We start from the raw sequence: 24,243 nt of genomic DNA, 5'->3' as shown, positions 1-24,243 counted from the left end.
GTCCGAGCCATGACTCGAGACGGAGTCCGAGCCATAACAAATCTTGACTGGAATTTGAGTCACAAGTCATTCCACAATGGTTTTAGGTTGTAATTGAATCCACACTTCCCAAAACCAATAATGAGTTCATCTTTAAGCACCCCTGTCGGACTTGATCAAGTTTGTCTCGTGTTCAATTAAATTAGGGCTCAATCATCAGAGAGTATCATATTGCCAGCCTGTGGGAACAATAATTTATGTGTATGTCCAGCTTGATTAGTGTGGAATTTAATCCACATTATTTTAACGTACAGGGCATCTTGCACAGGACACATGGCTGTAAACATATGGAGAGTTCCTGCAGACTTATTATGACTATCCTGTGCATTGCTGGGAAAGCCCCCACCATTAGTTTTAAAAGGACCTTTGTCTACAGGCACATAAACATGTAACGCTAGATAATAATTATAAATAATAGTAAGTTATTTTTAATAAAGCGTCTTACATAAATTAAAAGTCTTAAAACACAGTCGGATAGTTTACCATTAATCTGTACACAATGTCCATGTAGTACGTTCTGATAATGATTGGGCTCAAATCAAAGTAAAACCGATAATAACAAAAATAAATACACAAAGGCATTTAGAAATTAATTTTAAAAACTAAAAATAGAAACACGTATTGAGTAGCAAGACACAGACTTGGCTCTTAATACTATTTTTATGCCTAAAGGCATTGGACACCTTTGGTATTTGTTAATGACTAGTGTGTGTATCCCAACATATGCTTAAGCAAAAAAAGTCGTTGCTTTGTAAAATCAGATTACCGGCTAAGACTCCACTCAAATAATATGCTAAGTAAACAACAGCTAAATATTAGTCACAAGCAATGTACATGACATGAAATTTTTGCCAGTAACATGTGTAAAATAAGCAAGCTATTTTCATGCTTAAGCAAATTTTTTGCTTAAGCAGCTCTATGAAATTGGGCCCTGGGCTCAAGTAAGAGAGTAATGAAAGAAAAAAACACCCTTGTTACAATGTTGCAATTTGTGTGCTTTTAGATGCATGAGTGAGAAGTTACCTCTTTCTAAAAAACTATGTTACTTCAGAGGGAGCCATTTCTCAAAATGTTTTATACTATCAACAGCTCTCCATTGCTTGTTACCAAGTAAGTTTTTATAGCAACAATTGTTTTGAGTTACCTATTGGTAATTACTCAAAATAATTTTTAACATAAAAACTTGCTTGGTAACGAGTAATGGGGAGATGTTGATAGTATAAAACACTGTGAGAAACGGCTCCCTCTGAAGTAACATAGTTTTCAAGAAAGAAGTAATTTTCCACGAGTTTGATTTCGAGGCATCAGATTTAGAACTTTGGGTCTCAAAATCAAGCATCAGAAAGCACTCAACTTCGTGTGACAAGGGTGTTTTTTTCTTTCATTATTATTTTGCAACTTCGATGACCAATTTAGCTCAGATTGTCACAGGTTTGTTATTTGATAAATATGTTGAGATACACCAATAAGAAGACTGGTCTTTGACAATAACCAATAGTGTCCAGGGTCTTAAAAGGTGTTTTCCTGCTAAGCCAGAGCTCATTTTTTCTTAATTTTTTGGTTGACTTAAAGTAAAAATATTGTTTCAAAAACAGTTGTTGAAATGCATTTAAAGGAAGCAGAGAAAACAAAAACTGTTGTAATTGCTGTTCATTAAAACAAATTTTAAATCTAACTTTTGTTGTATTATAAATTAATTTAATAAAGTAATACAAAACTAATTGTTTTGTTGCTGAATGATCATAATTGCTAGTAAAACTCTCATGAAATCAAATAGACCAATACTGTTTACAATGTATTAGAATCTCTCATTCAAAATGGAAATGAAATCATATCTTTAAAATAATGACATCTTCAACTTAATTCTAAAAAACTGTTTTTCTAATTTTCCACTTGAATGGTGAAAAAAATTGCCATAGTAAAAGAAAATGAAATATTTAAAGAGAAATAAATCTGTGAGCCATCCGTGCCTCGTCTTTGCTTTAAGGAATCATCCGGTTCTGGGATTGATTACATGAAGGTGATAAGTATGTGACAATGAACGAGTCGTCTCTCAATGGGATCCGATACCCCCCTTGTCTGCATCAGATTCAAATGAAGAAATTCAAGATCTTGAGGTTTTGAGGAAGGGCCTCTACAGGGTATTAGTTAGTTCCTGTCAGTAAAAGGTGTTTGATACAAAGTGACAAAGGATACGATTTGGATGAGTTAATTGTTGCTTCACTGAGAATACGATTTGACAGAGTAAGGTTAGCTGTAACGAGTTTCTAGGGCTGTACAGGCGAGAGATCAGACAAGCTACATGTATTTTGATTTTTTGTTATATCTGGATATCAAGTAATTGTCCAGTTTCAAAAATGTGTTAATTCTTTGAATTTTTCTGTGTTCAAAATTTTGACTTAAATTAAAAACTTTTAATTTTACCTGACTCACAACCTATCAGCTGACAATCTTAAAATAAACGTTTCTCCGCAAATCAACAATTTATTAGTTTACATGTCTTTAAGGGTCACATGTTAAAAACCCAAACTTTAAGCGTGAGTAAATACTCATTAAAGCTGTTGATTAATTTTGTCAGGAAGTGTCGTAATTTGGGTGCAATATTTGATGATAATTTCACTATGAACAGTTTTGTTTAACAGAAATGCAGATCAGCATCTTTTGCACTTCACAAAATTGGGAAAATTTGCAATCTTATAGAACGCTTGATTCATGCTTTTGTGGTGTGTTATCTTGATTTTTGCAATAGCCTCCTTTCTGGGATTTCAGCTCGTCAAGTGTAAAAGATGCAGGTTGTGCAGACCTCTGCAGCTCGTCTTATTTATCGTGTTAGGAAACATGAATCTGTGTCTGTTATTCTAAGAGACTTACACTGGCTACCTATTCACTCTCGCATTTCATTCAAAATATTGTTGTTAGCATATGAATGTTTTTATGATTTTGCGCCTCCTTATTTGACCGAGCTGTTAACATTGTACACACCTTCTAGAAATCTTCGTTCTAATAAGAAAAAGTTGTTTGTTATTCCACCACTGATGACCAAATAATATGGTGAACGCAGCTTCGTTCACACTGCCTCAACCTTATGGAACAATCTCCCGGAACACATAAAAAACATTGACTCCACTATTAAGTTTAAGATTGCTTTAAAGACGCACTTATTTAACATTTAATTCATCCATTTTGTTTGTTACCCAGTACATGTTGTCTTTGTATTCTTTGTGTTTTTCTCAAGAGCGCTTAGGGACATGTTTGATTTCTATGTGTTATGCGCTATAGAAGAATGGTTAATTATTATTATTATGTTGATTTACATTCCATACTTGTTTTGTTCCTACACATCTAGGACTAGATTATTCCTGTCTGAAGCGTCCTCCTTGGGATGAGTCATGATTTCCATTGATTTTAAGGTCAAAGGTCAGCTTGTATTCTAGAGGCCTTGTTCGGGGGATGTTGGCAGAAGTATACGGAGCAATATTGCAGATGAGTTTTTGTACAGCAAGTGAAAATGCTGAGGCATGGTGTTCTTCATACTTAAGTCTGATTTCTTTGTCTGAATATTTGCCCTTCTGAAATCAAATTAATTATGACTTAATAACCTTTGTCTATTAAAGCTTACACTTCGTGTTCATCTAGCTACGCCCTTGTAATTATGAAAATATTCCTACTGTTTTCCCAAGGGCCAAATATCATACTTGAATCTTGGAGGAAGGAAAACTAAAGAGGGCTCTGCCTATATGGTCAAATTAAGTTGTGTGATGCAATTATTTTCCAAAAGATATAAAATCCTTATCGAAGAAGGAAATAAGTACAGGCTTCTACTCGGCGGCGTTAGAATGGTGTTTAAAAATCTATTCTATTTTGTACAGGGAATTTTTTTTTATCAATATAAACCACATGAAAACATCTTGATGCTATAAATACTGGGTTGAATTTGAGGTTTTGCTGAATGAAATATTCTTGTGTAGAATGTACATACCCTTTCTTATTGTTGACATTCAATGATCTTGTTTCAAACTTTGTTCTGAAAGATATTGTTTTGCACCATATTTAACATGTGGTTCTAGACATGTATTGTTATTTTCTGTCTAATGGAAAATGAGTGAATTGCAAAACTGAATTGACCTTGGAGCTGTAATATGATTCATTTCTACAAAATCAATAATCTGACTTTTGTTTTTAACCACTTCATTGATCAAAATAAATTTCCAGGAAATACAAAATTAAAAATAATTTGATTTTTATATTTTTGAGTTCCCTTTTTAAAAAACTATTAAAAAATCCTCTAGGGCTCTTCACTCTTCATACAATCACTTCCCCTGCACTACCTTAGAGAATATTGAAGGGAAAAACAACTAATGAAACCTTAACTGTCAACAACAAACAGTACTAAAAATAGTCCTACATTCAGATTTTCCATGTCTGTTTGTCCCTCATTGGTGCACCCTGTCACAAAATGTGTGTTCTGTTTTGAAGAATAATATCGTTAGATCTTTGTTTTCAGCTGAACCAAAAGTTTGTTTGTTCCTTGACTGTATCTCTTGAGAAATACTTTCTTGTCTTCTTCATCAAATCTTTTGAAAATAATTATCCCAAGAGGTCTTCCTCCTTAGTCTGTAAAGTGTCTGACAGTAGCCCTCCGGTAAATCTCATTATTCCTCAATTTCAGCATTTTTGGTTGACTTCTGCCTAGAATTTTTTTTAAATAAAAATGCGCAAAACAAAAAGCACAGGTCATGTCTCAGTCGGTGATTAACTTCATTCTCTCCATCTCAAAAGAACTGGAAAAGAATCTTCCTTGAAGAATCCTTTCGGGGCTTAAACCCTTCACTCTCAGGTGAATATCTAGAAGAAGAAAAATAAAGTAAAAACGCGCAATACAAAAAAGGCTCGGGTCAAGTTTTGGTCGGTGATTAACTTGGAGAAGCCTTGTGGGGCTTAAATCTGTTACTCTAGGGTGTATATCTGGACCAATCTCAGGTCTTAGTCTCAGGCTTCCTCTTTTATCTATAATTTCCACCTTTTCCTTATCTTTTCTTTTCTTTGAAAGATCGTTTCCTTTGGGAGAGGCAACCCTTGTTTTTTCTTCGGTTTGATAGAATTGTAAGCTACGTGGCGTGCTACTTCACAGTCTTGAAAGGGGGAGGCAGTTTTTCATCTGTGATTGTCACCCCTGAGAAAGGAAATTTAAATTTCTACAGGATAATTTCAAGGAGCACACCAGGTCATTGACGTGGTTGCTCCTTGATATTTTAAGCCTGGAGGTACTTGTGGCAAAACATCAGATTGTGCAAGTCATAATATGAAATGAGAAAACAAGTAGAATGAAGGCTTTTTTTTAAATCAAAACAAATCTTGTAAAAATCTTTTTAAAAATAATTTACAAACATTCTTGCAAATGGAAATACAAATATTTGTGGGTACAATTTCTCCTGAAGACAATCAGAGCATACTGATAATATAATTGAGATGTCAACCATCAATTCTTCTGAGAACCAACATTACTCAAAAAAGCTTTACACATATGGTGCTTCCGTGAACCTCACCGAAAAAAAGAAAAAAAATCATTTAGTTTAGCAATTTGTGGCAATGAGCATGTTGTTTGACTCGCATGTTGTCTCACATGCAATTTGACTCCTAGAATGGCAGACCATTGGCGGAGTGTAGCAGCATGTAAAGGCCTAGCTGTTGCCCCTGGTCCTGGCCGTGGTGCCCCTTCAAAAGTTCCAAGACTTTAAGATTTTTTAATGGAAGTGCCCTTTTCAAAATGAAAAAGGCCTTGTCCTTTTAAAGATGAAATTCCCAGGCTGTCATTCTCTCACCTACTTGACTTTGTAGTTTGATGCTCAATTGCTCATCTTTATTTTAGTTCTTAGATCTTCTTGATAACATCTTTGACCTTTCTGTGATCTTTTTGGGATGTTGAATGAAGCACGTTGGTTTTAAATCTCAATCTCTGTCAATCTCAAAGTCGACCAGGTTTCTGCTTCAAAAGGTCATGAATGAACAAGTGATATCTTTCATCAATAGAGTAAGACATTGTCTGAAATCCTAGCAATAAGCTTCTATTTGTAGTATGAGTGCAGAGTGCTATTAAAGACATTGGACACTTGTAATAGCTCAAAATAACTATTAGCATTGGACACTTGTAATTGCTCAAAATAACTATTAGCATTGGACACTTGTAATTGCTCAAAATAACTATTAGCATTGGACACTTGTAATTGCTCAAAATAACTATTAGCATTGGACACTTGTAATTGCTCCAAATAACTATTAGCATTTGACACTTGTAATTGCTCCAAATAACTATTAGCATTGGACACTTGTAATTGCTCCAAATAACTATTAGCATTTGACACTTGTAATTGCTCAAAATAACTATTAGCATTGGACACTTGTAATTGCTCAAAATAACTATTAGCATTGGACACTTGTAATTGCTCAAAATAACTATTAGCATTGGACACTTGTAATTGCTCCAAATAACTATTAGCATTTGACACTTGTAATTGCTCAAAATAACTATTAGCATTGGACACTTGTAATAGCTCAAAATAACTATTAGCATTGGACACTTGTAATTGCTCCAAATAACTATTAGCATTTGACACTTGTAATTGCTCAAAATAACTATTAGCATTTGACACTTGTAATTGCTCCAAATAACTATTAGCATTTGACACTTGTAATTGCTCAAAATAACTATTAGCATTGGACACTTGTAATTGCTCAAAATAACTATTAGCATTGGACACTTGTAATTGCTCAAAATAACTATTAGCATTGGACACTTGTAATTGCTCCAAATAACTATTAGCATTTGACACTTGTAATTGCTCAAAATAACTATTAGCATTGGACACTTGTAATTGCTCAAAATAACTATTAGCATTGGACACTTGTAATTGCTCAAAATAACTATTAGCATAAAAACTTACTTGGTAACGATCAATGTAGAGCTGTTGATAGTATAAAACATTGTGAGAAACGGCTCCCTATGAAGTAATAGTTTTGGAGAAAGAAGTAATTTTCCACTAAAACATTTGAATTTGATTTTGAGATTTCCCAGAATTAGATTTTGAGGTCCTGAAATCAAGCATCTGAAAGCACACAACTTTGTGTGACAAGGGTGTTTTTTCTTCAATGATTAATTATCTTGCAACTTTTAGTGGCCTTGGCATGGCTGAACTAACTGCGGCTGTCCTACAGCGAGGTAAAATCACTCCTGCACCAGCCACACAACCAAGGAGAGGTGGGCGGTTGTTGCATCACTGGGCAGCAGCCTATGACGATTGATGATGATGAAGACGAACTTTGACAACCAATTAGATCAAATTTTCACAAGTTTGTTATTATATGCATAGTGTTGAGATACACCAAGTGAGAAGACTGGTCTTTGACAGTTACTAAAGGTGTCCAATCTCAACCAAATATAAGATTTTAAGTTTTCAGCCATTGAATTGTGCACAAAAAGCAGCTAGGCACAACAAAATGTTGTTTACCAGAATAAGGTTACCAGTCAAAACACCATGTCACTTGCACATCTTTGACTGGTATCCTGCTAATTTGTGCGCAGCAAAAAAAAACAATTAGCAAAATTGTTTGCCTTAAGCGGCTCTATTAAGTTGGGCCCTGGTGTTGAGGAGGTCAGTTTGACTGTAATTAGCAGCAATATGGCAAACAGATAATCGCATCAGTCTTAAAGAATACAATCTCAGTTTTTACCCCTACGTCGTCGTTGTGTGTACAATCCCGCTTAAAGACAACATTCCATCAGTCTAGTTTCTCCCCAGGGAGACCTCTAATGCATACAGTGCGTGTGTATTTAAAGAGCAAGAACATTAGGGATGTTCAAGGGATGTTCAAGTGGTTACCGGGGAGAGGTAAGATGGGCTGAGGAAGCATCCTTAAAGGAACTTGACAACGTCTTGTCATTTACAACTATTACCCTCTGGTACACTTTATGCACTCCACCCTTTAAAAAAAACATGTAAGAAGAAAAAAAGATGAGGAAAAAAATGCTGTTCTGTGTGTTATCAGGAAGAGAAAGTGATGCAGACAGGAAATGAAATGTGAGATGTAAAGATTGTAGTGAGATTGAGCATGGCTTGAATGTTATGGGAAATCACGAGCGGGGTTGCTCTTCAGTTTTAACTGAACCAGAAATATGTGTACAAGACCAGAATCATAATAAGATCAAACTTTCACTCCAGTATGTTTTTACTTGGACATGCACACACTGAGAAGACTTTGTCTCTTTTGTAAGTGTACTTTAAGATTAACATTTATCAGACTCGGAGTCAACATTTCAACATAATTTGGTCATGTATTTAAGCTCATTTACACACAGTGAAGTATTACCAGGTACTATAAAAATGAAAACACTAGACTTGTCTAGTCTTGAGTTTACTGGCTCGATGCTAAGATCACTGGCCTTGGCCTTCAGAGTCCTGTTATTCAAGTCAATACAATTGTGAGTTTGATGAAGAACCACTGTTCATTATTATTCCAAGTGCTTTCCGAGTTCTGTAATGGAATTTCCTTCCTACGTGTTTCTGGACCATTTTCATGAAGTGATGTGTCTGCACCACAGATAAAAGTCCCTGTTTTTTAGAAACTCATGTAAAGTTTAGCATTTTTGTCAAGCTGCTGTAAGTGACTGTTAGGGTTTTTAGGGAATTAGAGTTGTTAGGGTTAGTACAGCCTCGCTACCATGGGCAGCGTCGTATCGATACCTCTCATCACTAATCCGTGGCAGGGATGTGGCACCCAAACAGAGACTGCTTTTCGCCCATGCTTGTTTAAAACTCTTGTATGGCCCTAAATAGGATGTTTTTGTATGCGGCGTTCAAAATGTACAGGAATCAAAAGTCATGCGATTCCATTTCGAATGAATCATTTATACAGTCACCCTGAACTGCATACAGTTTTTGTGATCGGTAAATAAACTTGAATGTTTTTTATTTTCTATTAAAATTGGATGATGTTAGACATCACAAAATCAAAGAAGAGTGAAAGGGGACCAGTAGTCTTTGACTTGATGCCTTTTTTGCTGGCTGCCATACTTAAGCACACATGTAGAGTGGATCGCAGGCCTAATTAGAATGTGCATATACTGGCACATTTCAATTAACCAATGCCAGGGGGTTATTAGGGAGCAGCACATGCTGGAAAAACATGGCATGGTGCGATTGATTACCCCTGGGAACGAGGTTGGGGCAGCTAGGTTGGGGTTAGTATTATGCAATTTGACCTTCAACCTTGAACAAATTTGAGCGAGGGACTGTAGTTGACTATTGTGGACCATTCAGAGCCATTTTGCCTGGTACCTAGGATGTACATGTATCATGCATGTAACCATGGAACATTGACTAGTGGTTGTCAAACGAACACTGATTGGACTTGCCCTGTGATGCAGAAATAACAATCTACAGACAATGGACATATTGTATGTCCAATCTGATATTTTATTATTTTTATGTAATAGTTTTAAAGACAGTGGACAGTATTGGTAATTGTCAAACAACAGTCTTCTCACTTGATGTATATCAACATATGCATAAAATAACAAACCTGTGAAAATTTGAGCTCCATTGGTCGTCGGAGTTGCAAGATAACTATGAAAGAAAAAACACCCTTGTCACACAAATTTGTGTGCTTTTAGATGCTTGATTTTGAGACCTCAAATTCTAAACTTGAGGTCAAATTCGTGGAAAATTACTTCTTTCTCGAAAATTATGTCACTTCAGAGGGAGCCGTTTCTCACAATGTTTTTTACTATCAACCTCTCCCCATTACTCGTTACCAATTGAGGTTTTATGCTGATAATTATTTTGAGTAATTACCATTTGTCAGTGTGCATTGCCTTTAAAGCCATTATACACTTTCGACACAGAAAGAAGAAAAATGTTCACAGATTTACAAATCACTTACAGGGTTTACAGAAGGTAATGTTGAAAGACTTCTCTTGAAATATTATTCCATGAAATGCTTTACTTTTCGAGAAAACATTATTTATTTTAAACACATGTCATGACACGGCGAATTGTGCGGCAACAAGGATGGGTTTTCCCCGTTATTTTCTCCCAACTCCGATGATCGATTGAGCCTAAATTTTCACAGGTTTGTTATTTTTAGGGTTAGTTGTGATACACGAAGTGTGGGCCTTTGGACAATACTGTTTACCGAAAGTGTCCAATGGCTTTAATGACTGTTTTTGTAAACTGTACATTTTTGCTTTTAGCAGCTGTATTGCAGTATTTGCTAATTAATTTTCTTCTCACTGAGACGAAAATAATTTTGTGACTTTGTTATACTCATTTTTCAAAAACACCTCAGTAAGTCATATTTGAAGGGAAACTTTCTACTATCATTATCTTCAAACCCTGTAAGTTTAATGTAAAACTGTGGACATTTTGAAAAAGTAACCCAATGCTTTAACTAGAAATTCAACCCATTCGCTATTGCGATGAACAATGATGACATCATATGGTCCCACGATCTACTCAATTTAAGTTAATCATAATTGCATACACTAATTGCAATGTTAAGAATGTAGGTACTTTTACATGTCCAATGTACCGTAAGATTAAATTGCCTCAATTTAGCACAAAAAGGGTGTGGTAAGGCCATAAAACAAAAAACAACATACTCTTTCATTTTAATGTTTATTATAGTTAATTTACACATTAGTTTCATTTTAATCACTAAGTGCCTTGGCCTTGAAATAATGATAAGTTTTGTACATGAACATATACATGGTTATTGTGCACTTTTTTTTTTAATTTAAGTGATATGTAGTGTAGGTATTACAATACATCGTGTACAAAAAGTGCACACTTAAAGAGTCTACAAACTACGGCAAAACCCCACAAGCGGAATATAAATGGATGTTTTAATGCTGGGCACCTTTTGAAAATCAATGTTCCCCCTGAAAGGTTTCCCCAGGGTAAACAAGAACTAACTAACTAAATAAATAAATTATATAAAAGTAGGCTCCCTTGAACCAGTGATAGATGTTCAATTTGTCAATAAAATTGTCCAGTGGAATATTTGTAATGTTTCAAACATTTAAATCTTTTAAAATGTAACCTTGTATCTTCCCACACAAGAAATCTGTTTGACAAAGACATTTTTCAATAAATAATAACTGTCATGAATCAATAAAATATGCAGTCCTGGGTGGAATTTCATTGAGCAGCTTTAAAGCAGAACAACATTGCTTAAATGTTTGTGGATAGCAAGAAATTAGCACGAAACCAGCCACAAATGCTTCATTATGTGCATCAATAATCTATGCAAATTGGCCGTTGGTAAAATGTCGTATTACCGTAAGGAGTTAATGATTTTCAACATGGACTCCATATTGTTGATGCCACGAACTAACACACATCCACCATACTAAATTATAGCAAACGGAAAAAACAATATATAAAGTTGAGCACCTTTTAAAACACCACTACTCATCAAAATTCCTGAGTGTTTTCAACTAGTTTCTTAGAGTTGATACTAGATGATTAGAACTAGGAAAATGTACTGTACTTAATGTTTTTAGTCCTAAATTATTAAGCAATAAAGAAATGTTTGTGTCAGTTCATGAAACTGAAATAAAAAGAAAAACAGAAATTTTTTGTTTTCACACAGACAGAGAAATATATAGCATTTTAACACAGAGGCATTCTTGTGCGAAACACACAGACAAAGAAATATATACTCAGTACATTTATTTCAATATTGTCATACAAAACAATAATACAATGTGGTACATTTATGTCAAAATTAAAACAAGCAATATAGTATGAGGTATGATTCAAAAAAACTTCAAAAAATAAATAAGTAGTAATTTAAAGACAACATTATATAGCATTTTAACACAGAGGCATTCTTGTGCGAAACACACAGACAGAGAAATATACAGCATTTTTACACAGAATCAGTCCTGTGTGAATTACACAGTTTTTACAGACTTGAGGCACAGCTATTTTGCATTGAAACTTTGCTTTTCAAATTGTCAATTCTTTTTTTACTCATTTATTTCAAACTAACCTTTTAATTAACAGGTAAAAATTCAAGCGAATTGCCTATCATGTTAACACCAATGGATTGCTGAACAATGAGAGATTTCTCATTGGACTAGCAGCGTGTTTTGCAATGTTTCTTGTTCATAGGTTGATCCATGTAGGAAAATTTGTGTTCAATCAAGTGAACAAATAACATAACCTTCCCCAACAACAACAATAACAAAAACAACAACATGTTTTGTTCTGATTGTAGAATTAAAGCCATTGGACCCTTTCGGTACAGAAAAAAAAAAACAAGTTCACAGATTTACAAATAACTTACAGGGTTAACAGAAGGTAGTGGTGAAAGACTTCTCTTGAAATATTATTCCATGAAATGCTTTACTTTTCGAAAAAACAGTAAAACAATATTAATTCTCAATAGCGAGAATTACGGATTTATTTTACACAAAGGTCATGACACGGCGAAACGCGCGGATACAAGGGTGGGTTTCCCCGTTATTTTCTCCTGACTCCGATGACCGATTGAGCCTAAATTTTCACAAGTTTGTTATTTGATATAGAAGTTGTGATACACGATGTATTGTGATGCCTTCGACAATACTGTTTATCGAAAGGGTTCAATGGCTTTAAGTAAACCTGTTAAAATTGGTGTCCACATATGTATTTTGGAGCACTTTACTTAAATTGCATCTCAAATGTACAAACAGACAATGAGACTCACACAATACTTCAAGAATTTATTTTATAAAAGCTTTCAAGCCTACAGACTTAGGATGAATATGCACATCTTTGGTCTAACATAATCATTTTAAGAATGTGTATTTTTAGAAAATTTCCCAACTATTTATATACTTGATTATTATATAATTCAATAAAACATTACTCTGTGCATTTCTGCCGTTTAAAGTACATCATGCTAAAAATGCAAAATATAAATTGTCAATAACAAAATTAAGCCGATGAAACTAAAGAGGAACATTGTGAATGGGGTACTTTGAGATGGGCCAAGCTTACATGTAAATGTGTTCAATAGATTGCTTCATTGTCTGGGTTTATCTGCGTCTCTTGGAAAATAGATTGTGGAAAAAACTCACTGAGGAGACAAGATGCTCTAGAGAATAAACCAAGCTAACCAGCCTTTGAGAATACTTCTCGCTGAGACACATATTCATTGTCTTCAAGACACCTTCTTACAAACATAGTGTTAGGTGGATGTCTGAAACAAATAATGAAATAAACTAAAACAACTCCTTTACAAGAAGCATAAGAAAGGATTCTCCCACGAATAGTCCGACTTTGAGAATACATGTACTTCCTGCTATTAAAATTTTCAGTGTTTTTAAAAATTTAGATAATTTAGTGCGGCTGTTTTTTACTGCATTGTGTGGAAACAAGTTGTGCACAAAAAAACAAAGAAGATAACGCTCTCTCAAAGGTGCTAGATGCTTTTAGATAGTATGAGCTTAAAGAAAACTTCTCATAAGTGGTTTTCATCTCTGAATTTTAATGCACAACAAAACAAAGAAGATACCCCTACTAATGAACGAGGCAAGGTTTATTTTACATGAAGATGTTGGATGCTTTTATGATAATCCAGAGCTCACAAAGCCAGCTATTTTGATCTCTATCTTTGTATTGCGCTGACTTTACATATTCCATTTGAAACCCTTTTATGGCGTGTTTACAGAATTGTATGCGAATTCTTCGATATTTTTACTAAGTGGTTTTGACAAAGTTCTCCTGGGTGTTTTTCACTTTCTACCTACAGATTAAAATGGAATCACCGATGGTGATGTAGTGGCCGTTCCCATTCCAGCTGGTGATGTGGCCATGCAGATTAATTACATGTGCTTTGGTGGCTTTTCTACCCGCTGGAAATTGAGCAGCACTAATGTCAGGTTGCTGCACAGTTCCACTCTGAATCCAGCAACTAGTAAATGAAGTCAGTTTGTGTAAGAGCAGTTCATCGTCAGGGCTGTTGTTGTTCAAGGCTCAACTTAGACATTCTGCTGTGAAGTTCATGTGAATCCATTGTATCTCAACAATAACCATCTGTAAGTTATTATCATTTTTGTAAATTTTGAAAATATTTGAAAGTTTGCTGATGTTGCATATCTGTTGTTTATCTCAGTCCTTCCAAACAATACCTTTGATTTTAGAAAGTAAACAATGCTTGCAAATGACTGTTTTTTTTTGGTTTTTTTTACAAGTTTTGAAGAAAAAAAAATTAAGGTTAATGGTCAATGTTTGTACCTACATGTATCTCTTCACAAAGTTTTGTTCTATCTGTTTTATTTACAGATCTTCCGGTGTGACATAATATTGAAAGAATTTTTGTTGCAAAATTGACTGACTTGTTCAATCTAAAATTAATCAAAAGGTTGTTTTAAAAGTCTACTTTTAAGAGAACATTTGCAATTTGCAGACTGACTGACTGACCAATTGGATCCATTTTGTTCTGGCCTTTGGGTGTCTTAATTGCCAAAAATGATGGTTTAGAAATTTGGATTTAAACAAAATAAACAAGTGCACTGCTTTTGGTTTGTTCCTTCTTATTTTGAGATCATGTTTTGAGTACTACAATCACAGCTTGCTGCCATGGGCTGCTGAGCACATAAGTGTGCTCTAGCTCTTAAATTGTATCTTTTGAGAGATTTCAGGTTTCTGTTTCATCTATCTCTTTGTTTCACACGAATATAAAATAAATACTTCCTGATAGATAGGCATTGTGTTCTACTTGACCTCTTAGTCTCCCTGCCCCACCCTTATTGCAAATATACTTGTCTTGTTTTGAACATAAGCTCTCTATCATAGTAAGCGGACGTACATTATGTACAATACGAATGTACGCGTATGTTTCAAGTATCATCATGTAAGGCATCCAAAGTTCAGTTGGACAAGATTGTATTGCATTGATTGATCAAGGCAGAAGTGCATGTCCACACCTACATTAGGAGTGGCCTGTGCAAAGATCAAATCCATTTAACAAATTGAAGGGTCTCCATTTAACTGCAGAGACGGACTCTTCAAATACTAGTCTTATTGTGTAATCACGACCGCAGTGTAAAGTAACCTGTAAAAAGGTACGGTGAAATGATCTGTTTTGTAAATTTATCGCATTAAACGTCAGACAAGCTGGAAAGATAACCAACGTTAATGTACTGTAAAGGATTAACTTCCCAGCATACATTGACACCCCTTTTACTGAAACCCTGGAAGGTTGGTGGTGGGGGGGGGTAAGAAGGATGGCTTAGGACCCAGGTCAAAATTCCAGTTGAACCTAGGTAAACTGGGTTTAACTGGAACTAGTTGAAACCAGTTGATAAACTAGTTAAACACAGTTAAAACCAGTTGGTTTAATATGGAAAATGGACAGAGACCAACTGGTATATAATTTCAACCTAGTTGAACACACACTGTTATTTCGGTTGTGTTAAATCTTACACAACTTGTGTAAAATTTTACACAACCCCTGTTTACTATATGAACCTAGCAACTGTTGTGTAAACGGTTTACACAACCCCAGTTGTGTAGTTTTTAAACAACAGTTGTGTGATAATTGTACACAATTATGTGTAAAAGTTTTTTACACAACTAGTTGTGTAAACGGTTTACACATTAATTGGTTAAAAATATTACACAACTTGTGTAAAATTTTACACAACCCCTGTTTACTATATGAACCTAGCAACTGTTGTGTAAATGGTTTACACAACCCCAGTTGTGTAGTTTTTAAACAACAGTTGTGTGATAAGTGTACACAATTATGTGTAAAAGATTTTTAACCAAGTAGCTGTGTAAACAGTTTACACAATAATTGGGTATACTTAATTACACATCATTTTGTAAGATTAAATTCTACAAAATCATGTGTAAAGTACCAAATTAGCTATTATTGTGCAAACTGTTTACATAACAATCAGTTAATTTGTTTCCACAATTATAGTTGTTCACAATGTATTAATATTAGTTGTGGAACGCCCATTTTTAAGCAAAGTGTAGACACATAATGAGAAAATAATTCAGCAACTTGTTTTTAACGATATTTAAATGAATTTTATTGGTCAAAACTGCACCAATCATACATTCATTCATCACAAATGACAATAAAAATGTGTTGGTCACCAGCCAATATCGACCTCATGTTGACAAAATGGTCCAAGAGAGAACTTGGCCAAGGCCAAAATGCTTTGCGCAATAGCAGGTTTTAAATATTGCTTGTTAAACATGTTTTTTTTATAGAAAAACTGTGAATTTCAAGAGCAACACGCTGTGTCGTGTCACTCAGACAAACTGTAATTTAGTTATAAAATGACACAAAAAGGAATGCAACATGGCAAACAAACTGTCCACTTTTCAAACATCCAGCTTCCCCTTGTAAATACTGTTTTGCAGTCAATTGTACATTTTAAACTCTCCAATGAAACAAGTTCATCTACTCGGTCCATCCAGATAGTCATGTTGGTAGTTCCAGGGAGCTGGTTTTTGCTATTCTTCTTGCATTTCCTAACAGTACAGGCGTGTATTGAACAGTGTGGCTGATAGTTCATGATTGTTCCACATCCAGCACATAATAATCTCCATAGCTTGACGTTCAGAATCCAACTAGTACTCATCCTTAACTAGTTTGTGCTGTAGCAAGTTCCACCAAGTGAGAAGGATGAATGGCAGTGGCTGGTGCTTCAATACAGGAATGCTGATTATGTAGTGTTGGATATCTGTTACGTGTCACCCTGTTTAAAAATGAAAGACAACTTTGAAATAGTCTGAATGAACAGATACTTAAAACACAGAATCAAGTAGCTGAGAGTAGGCCTACAAAAAAAACATGAGGGGCCACTAGTTAGTCCCACCAGCACGACTTTAGGTTAGTGCTGATGGGCATAATTGTTTTTCTTCCAGTTGCTTTGCATTTTTTTCACAATGTACGTACGAGTCTAAAATTCCCAGCAATGTTTTGCAGTTAAAATTTCTTTGCATCATACCAAATAATTCCATTATACCGAATAAAAAATTTCAAGCCCTAATCGTCAGAAGATATACAAATGTCAATGAAAAATGTTCAAGCCTTCACACACTGCTGTGCATGTGAGACCATGGAGCACCCCAAAACACACGCGGTTTGGCTGTGTGCGTGGTGCACGAGGGGACTAAAAATCAATATTTTTATACATGTACTCTGAGTTGGAGATAGGTCGAGTTGACGAAATAGACATGATTGAATGATAGAACTAGTCGGAAAATACAGCAACACTGACTTGAATAACTAACGTTAAAACTGTCAAACTTATTTTTAAAAGTGTCTGCATTGAATGACCAAACTTCTCATGGGTTGACGTCTCTCTTGGGCCCATTGATCTGACTACGGAGGGTTAAAAATCTTATAGTTAGGCCTACATGCAAACTCTAAATTTTCGCTGCACAGTGGCAGCGTTGTAACAATGGCCTTTACGATCCGCGTAACCCGTTGTCATCGACGAGGTAAAAACTTATAATTTAATTTTATGCTAATTTACCGAAAGCCAACTGACAGATACCCACACAAAATGGTCCTTATTACGGTACTCTTCGTTCAAACCAGTGAATTGTTATTTACTTACCGCCACAATGAACAAAATCTTCGAATCCTCGCTGCTTTTGACGTCGACAGTAGCGGCAAAGTACGTCAGCCATTTTGTTTTGTTCGTTTTGTTTGCCAAGCAAAAGTACTTCGTGATTGGTTGCTTTTTGATCACGTGCTTCAAAGTTTACACAATAGTTGTGTAAATTCAGTTTTGGAGGTTTTATCGATTTATAATAATTACACAACTTGCATTGTACACAACTTGGAAATGAGTACACAACGTTGTGTACAAATTACACAAGTTGTTTAAAAAAGATTTTACACAACGTTTTTTTACACAGCAGAATAACAGTGCAGTTAAACCTAATCCAAACCAGTTGGTTAATATGGAAAATTGACGAGTTTGGTCACTATCCAGTTGAACCAGTTGACCCCAGTTAACTAGGTTCAACTGGAATTTTGTCCTGGGGATGCTGTGAGAACTTGTTTCAAGTTTTTGTCATGTTTTAACCTTGTGGAAGAAGATGTCTTTTGGTGATAATTTGTGATCAAGACATGATACTGGCTCAAGGCAAGATAGTATACAATCCATGATGCGGGAAATTTACATTTTTACTGGGTCTAGAACATTGCAAGGGGTGCCCAAGGCAGTGACCAGGGGCATGGAGGCAATTGCCTCTGTTGCCTCTGTGAAATACCAGGACTGCGTGCAAAAGTGTATTTTCCTCTGTCTTGTGATTTGAAATATTACAATGAAATAATTATAATAAATAGAAAAAAGAGTAGACAAAGTGCGAACTGGAGAGCAAATCACTGACAAATACAACAGTGACAATTTTTATCAAATTATCCCCTTATCCATTTATGCTGAGATTGACTGCACTTTTTGATATTAAATCTTTGATGAATTTATTCCTTGATCTCAACAGGCCCTGTAGGATTACAAATAGTGCAGTTGCTATTGTTGTTTGTCTGCATGAAGTGAAGGCAGTATTTGATAGGATAAAACCAGTACACAGTAATACATTGTCTCGATGCTATATGGTCATTCATTCAATATTTGCAATTTCATACTCATAATAATCAAAAGGTTGTTAAATAAAAAATAATAATAATAATAATTTATTTTTAATATAGCGTCTTACATTAAAAAAAATCTCAAGAGAGAATCAATAATATAACACCACAGAAAAGGCAATAAAAAAAATGTAAAAAGTCAAAGATAATGCCTTTTAAAAAGAATTGTTTTGAGATGGGTTTTAAAAATATCAAAGAAATGAAATAATCAAAATCAACAGAAAATGTTTCTTTTTGCCAACAATTACTTTGGAGACCACTCTTGATCAATAATCTATTTACGAGGAGCTCCGAAATATACAAAAGCAGTTTTATGAAAACCATTAAACTTGATTTTTTTTTATACTTTGTTTGTGGAAGGGCCTTGGGGTGCAAGTAAACAAAATTGCATTTTCAATTCTATATATAGCCCGTTGCCATGGTTACGGCTCATTTTGTTTTTTGGCCATTTTAGGCCGATTTTGGGGTCTGAAAAACTGGTTTTTAGCTCATATTTACAACTACACCCAACCAAAATGCAACATTATTTCAAATAACCTTTTATATCACTACAAAGTATCATCCTTGGCCTTCCTTGAGGAAAAAATTTATTGCTTTAAATAACACCCTTGTGCTATTTTTGCATTATGCATTACAGTATGTTTTTAGAACTTGCAAAATCGACATTTTTACCCTATTTTTGGACCCCAAAATGTCAACTTGCCAGGGGTCTCAGAAAATTTCCCTTTCGGCTGTGATTAGGGCCAACAGTGGTCTTTCAATATCTGGTGTCAAAAACTTGGGCAATTGTATCCTGTTGTGACAGTACTGCCTCAAAACTAGACTTTTTTCCCCAAAACATGAAAAATGCCTTCTTAAGGGTCTTTTCACATAATATCGAAAAACGTGTCCACGGTAAAAAAAAAAAGAATATTTTTCATTTTTGTGTGGATGGTAGGATGGTAGGGACTTGGGGTCCAAATAAACAACATTTACATTTCAAATCATAATATAACACGTTGCCATGGTAACAGTTCATGTGTTTTTAGGCCACTTGAGGCTGATCTTGGGGTATGAAAAACTGTTTTTTTAAGTTAATATTTACAACTCCACCCCACCAAAAAACAAAATTATTTCATAAAACCTTTTACATCACTACAAAGTAACATCCTTGGCTTTACTTGAGACAACAAAATATTGCTATAAATTTCACCCTTGTGCTATTTTTAGAACGTGCATAACAGTATGTTTTTAGAACCTGCAAAATCAACATTTTTACCCTATTTTTTGCCAAAATTTCATTTTTTTCAGGGGTCTTAGAATATTTTCCTTTCGGTTTTAATCGGGGCCAAAATTTGTCTTTTTTATTTCTGGTAAGAAAAACTTGGCAAGTGTATCCTGATGTTTACAGTACTGTCTCAAAAATAGACTTTTTTCCTTAAACAGAAAAATGCATTTTGAATTGTTTTTTCTTCATATTGAATTTCTAACATTAAAAAGTAATAATTCTATCAATCTTGCAGCTTTTCCTTAGCACTTAGTGGATTACCCAACATTGATCAGGAACTGTTGATGACCTTAATTTTACAATTTGCCCGGCCCAGCCCCAATCATATTTCTTGACATTGCATAAAACAATGTTTTGTGAATAGCGCCTCTTTTTGTGAAAGTGTTCCCTTTCGGTTGTTATTGGTGTTTTCATGTCTTCTGGGTAGAAACACTGTGTTTATTGTATCCTGTTGTGACTGATCATGCCTTAAGTATAGTAATTTTTCCAAAAACAATGCATGCTTGTTAAAAATCTGGCACTGTTTCCATGCCCTTTGAGTAATGAATACAAAGTTTTTATTTAAACATAATAGTATCCAACCAAACCATAACCAATGCTTTGCCACTGAGAGTTCTTGATTTGGCTACTTTACCTATTGTACAGGTATGATTCCCATTGCAAGTAGAGTGCGATGAGCATTCTTTACAAGTTCTCTTTAATACAGGGCCTACTCTCCTTGGTCCCTGCCTGCTACCAAATGTAAAACTTTTCTTAGAGATAGAGATCATAAACAATGTAGTTTCTGTGCTTGCGGCAGATGGTTTGGAGCATCCAATCATGTCCAACACAAACGTGGGAAATTAAAAAGCCCGCTTAAAAGTGTTGGAAAAGTTTGCCAAGATCTTATTAAAAACAATGATACTAACGATTTGCAAGATGAGCGTAAGAGATTATTTAAAAGGAACACGTTGCCTGGGATCGGTTAAGTTGGTCTTTGAAATGCGTTTGTAACGGTTTGTTTGAGAATGCATGGTTAGAAAGATGTTTTGAGTGATACTTGTGTGGATCATTATATTCTACTTTTAAAATATCTTTCTAATCATATGCATTTTTTAATAAACGTTTACAAACGCTTTTCAAATACCAACTCGACCGATCCAAGGCAACGTGTTCCTTTAATGAAACAACATTGAAAGAAGTTGTAAAAACTTGCACCTGCTGAACATAAATAAGTAAGATGCATTTGCAGTGACAAAAGTCTATTCAGGCTAGTTTGATATTTTTTCCATTCACTATCTTACTAATTCATAATTATTATATATGTCTCTGAGAATGATCAACAAAAAACATTGAATTGTTTATCACGTTAAATAAACCAACTCTTTTATTGTTTGCAACAGTACAATTGAAAGGAACCCCACCATAGATGGGGGAACTGCTTACAGAAGGCCAAAGCAGGTGAATGGCCATTTAGCCCTTTAGTCCCTGCACCGCCCGAGCTTGCAGTAAATTACTGGAATCATAGTTCAAATTTTAAAAGATAGCCATGGCTTAATGTGTATGCACAATTTTTTACCCTTTCTGTAATATTTGTATAAAAGTTCTCATGGGAACAATAAATGCCTCTCATTAAACGACTACGGTAATTTTTATGGCGAATATTTTTGTGCACGGATAAAATGAACACAATAGCTTTTCAAGGCTCAATGCTCATACTGATTAAATGCGAAGGCGTTAATTTTTGACAATATCATAAATGATGAACAGTTTCCTAATGAGCATTTTATTTTTCGTAAGAGCTAAATTATTTCATCATCATTAGCTTCAACAAGTCAACTGTGAAGGGAGAATTAATAACGATCTATAACAACTAGATATATTAACAAATGCGTAGACCTACTAATGACTATCGAGTTTTCTTTTGATGTTCCTTTTTTTTTCTACAAACACAAGCTAGCGAGGTTTCCTCGTACCGCATACAGTGTATCGCTATAATGCGGCTGGGCGGTACATCGGCTAAATGGTTAGATACTTTGGATACAGTACTTGCTCACTTTTAGAGCCTCTTTGTTCTGATTGGGATGAAAATGTTTAGTTTGGTAGCGGGCAGGGGACCAAGAAGACTGTTATAAGGCCATGTAAAGACAAGAACAGTAAAGAATGCTCATCGCACTACTTCTCTTCTTGAAATGTGAATCATACCTGTACAACTAGGTAAAGTAGTTATGACAAAACAAGAACTCAGTGGCTTAAAGAGCATGGAAACAGTGCCATATTCTTTTAACAAGCATGCTCATTTTTGTTTTTTATCAATTCAAACTAAGGGATAACTTCAAAATGCATTTTTATTGTTTTTGGAAAAATTACCATTTTTGAGGCAGAAGTGTCACAACAGGATACAATAAACCAAAGTGTTTCTCCCCAGTAGACATGCAAACCATAATGATTGATAGCCCAATCAAAACAAAAAGGGAAATATTCTGAGAACCAATAAAACATTAAAGACAGTACAAACTTTCTTAATGTGCAAAGGGAATTAAAAAATGTGACTTTCAAAAAAGAGGCGCTGTTCACAAAACTGTTATTTTATTTTATGCAATGTCAAGAAACATGATTGGGCCAGGGCCGGAGTGGGGCAAATTATAAGATTTAGGTCATCAACAAGTCCTGATCCATGTTTGGTAATGCACTAAACCTACAAAGTGCTTATAAAAAGCTGCCAGATTGATGGAATTATAGCTAACTTCTTCATGTTATAAATTCAAAATGAAGCAAATATTTCAAAATGCATTTCTCTATGTTTTCGGGGAAAAGGGTCTATTTTTGAGACAGTTCTGTTACATCAGGATACAATTGCCCGAGTTTTTCTTACCAGAAATAAAAAGACAAATTATGGCCCTGATCAAAACCGAAAGGAAAATATTCTGAGACCCCTGAAAAAATGGAATTTTGAGGGCAAAAAATATGGTAAAAATGTTGATTTTGCAAGCTCTAAAAACATACTGTAATGCACGTTCTTAAAATAGCACAAGGGTGAAATTTATAGCAATATTTTTTTGTCTCAAGTAAAGCCAAGGATGATACTTTGTAGTGATGTAAAAGGTTTTATGAAATATTTTTGTTTTTTGGTGGGGTGGAGTTGTAAATATTAACTTTAAAAAACAGTTTTTCATTCCCCAATATCGGCCCAAAGTGGCCTAAACACAAATGAACTGTTACCATGGCAACGTGTTATATTATGATTTGAAATGTTAATGTTGTTTATTTGCACCCCAAGTCCCTACCATCCACAAAGTATAAAAAAAAATATTCCTTTTCTTTTACCATGGACACGTATGTCGATATTATGTGAAAAGACCCTTAAAAAGGCATTTTTCATGTTTTGGGGAAAAAAGTCTAGTTTTGAGGCAGTACTGGCCCAACAGGATACAATTGCCCAAGTTTTTGACACCAGATATGGAAAGACCAATGTTGGTCCTAATCACAGACGAAAGGGAAATTTTCTGAGACCCCTGGCAAGTTGACATTTTGGGGTCCAAAAATAGGGTAAAAATGTCGATTTTGCAAGTTCTAAAAACATACTGTAATGCATGATGCAAAAATAGCACAAGGGTGATATTTAAAGCAATAATTTGTTTTCTCAAGGAAGGCCAAGGATGATACTTTGTAGTGATATAAAAGGTTTTTTGAATTAATATTGCATTTTGGTGGGGTGGAGTTGTAAATATGAGCTAAAAAGCAGTTTTTCAGACCCCAAAATCGACCTAAAATGGCAAAAAATTAAAATGAGCCGTAACCATGGCAACGGGCTATATATAGAATTGAAAATGCAATTTTGTTTACTTGCACCCCAAGGCCCTTCCACCTACAAAGTATAAAAAAAAATTCATTTTTTGACCGTGAGCAAGTATGTCAACTATTTACCTGAACTGACTCTTAATAGTCCTGAGCCAGTGAATTGTTCTTTTTTCCCACAGTTTTTTTTTATTATTTTATTACCCAATTGTAGTTTTACAAAAACCATTAATCCTGACAAATTTTTTTGAGAAAACAGAATTACCTGTTGCAAACAATTTACCAACCAATAGGACCGCTGGTATAAAAATAGTTAATGGCCTGTGACCCTGGCAGCCGATTTCCCAAACAGCTGTTAGCTTTCTAGGTGGTTATTCATCAAGCATCAAGCTAGGATTAATCCTATCTTGAGTAACATGTCCTATTTTAGAATGGGTTCAATGCATCCAACATCTAGGAATACGGAACTTAACTCGGCCTAAGTCCTAAGATTA

General features: G+C 34.9%; 1 protein-coding gene across 1 annotated transcript in view; it reads left to right on the top strand.

Moving 5' to 3' along the window:
- Positions 1-24,243, top strand: part of LOC139942107 (myogenesis-regulating glycosidase-like) — a 47,148-nt gene that overhangs the window by 9,528 nt on the left and 13,377 nt on the right. The window contains exon 3 of the mRNA XM_071938807.1: positions 13,834-14,119. The gene's annotated coding sequence lies outside the window, so the exon portion shown is untranslated. The remainder of the gene's footprint in view (positions 1-13,833; positions 14,120-24,243) is intronic.

This window comes from Asterias amurensis, chromosome 9 (assembly GCF_032118995.1).
Source record: "Asterias amurensis chromosome 9, ASM3211899v1".
NCBI lineage: Eukaryota > Metazoa > Echinodermata > Asteroidea > Forcipulatida > Asteriidae > Asterias > Asterias amurensis.
The sequence above is the reverse complement of the archived record's forward strand: the minus strand, read 5'-3'. Positions and strand labels throughout refer to the sequence as shown.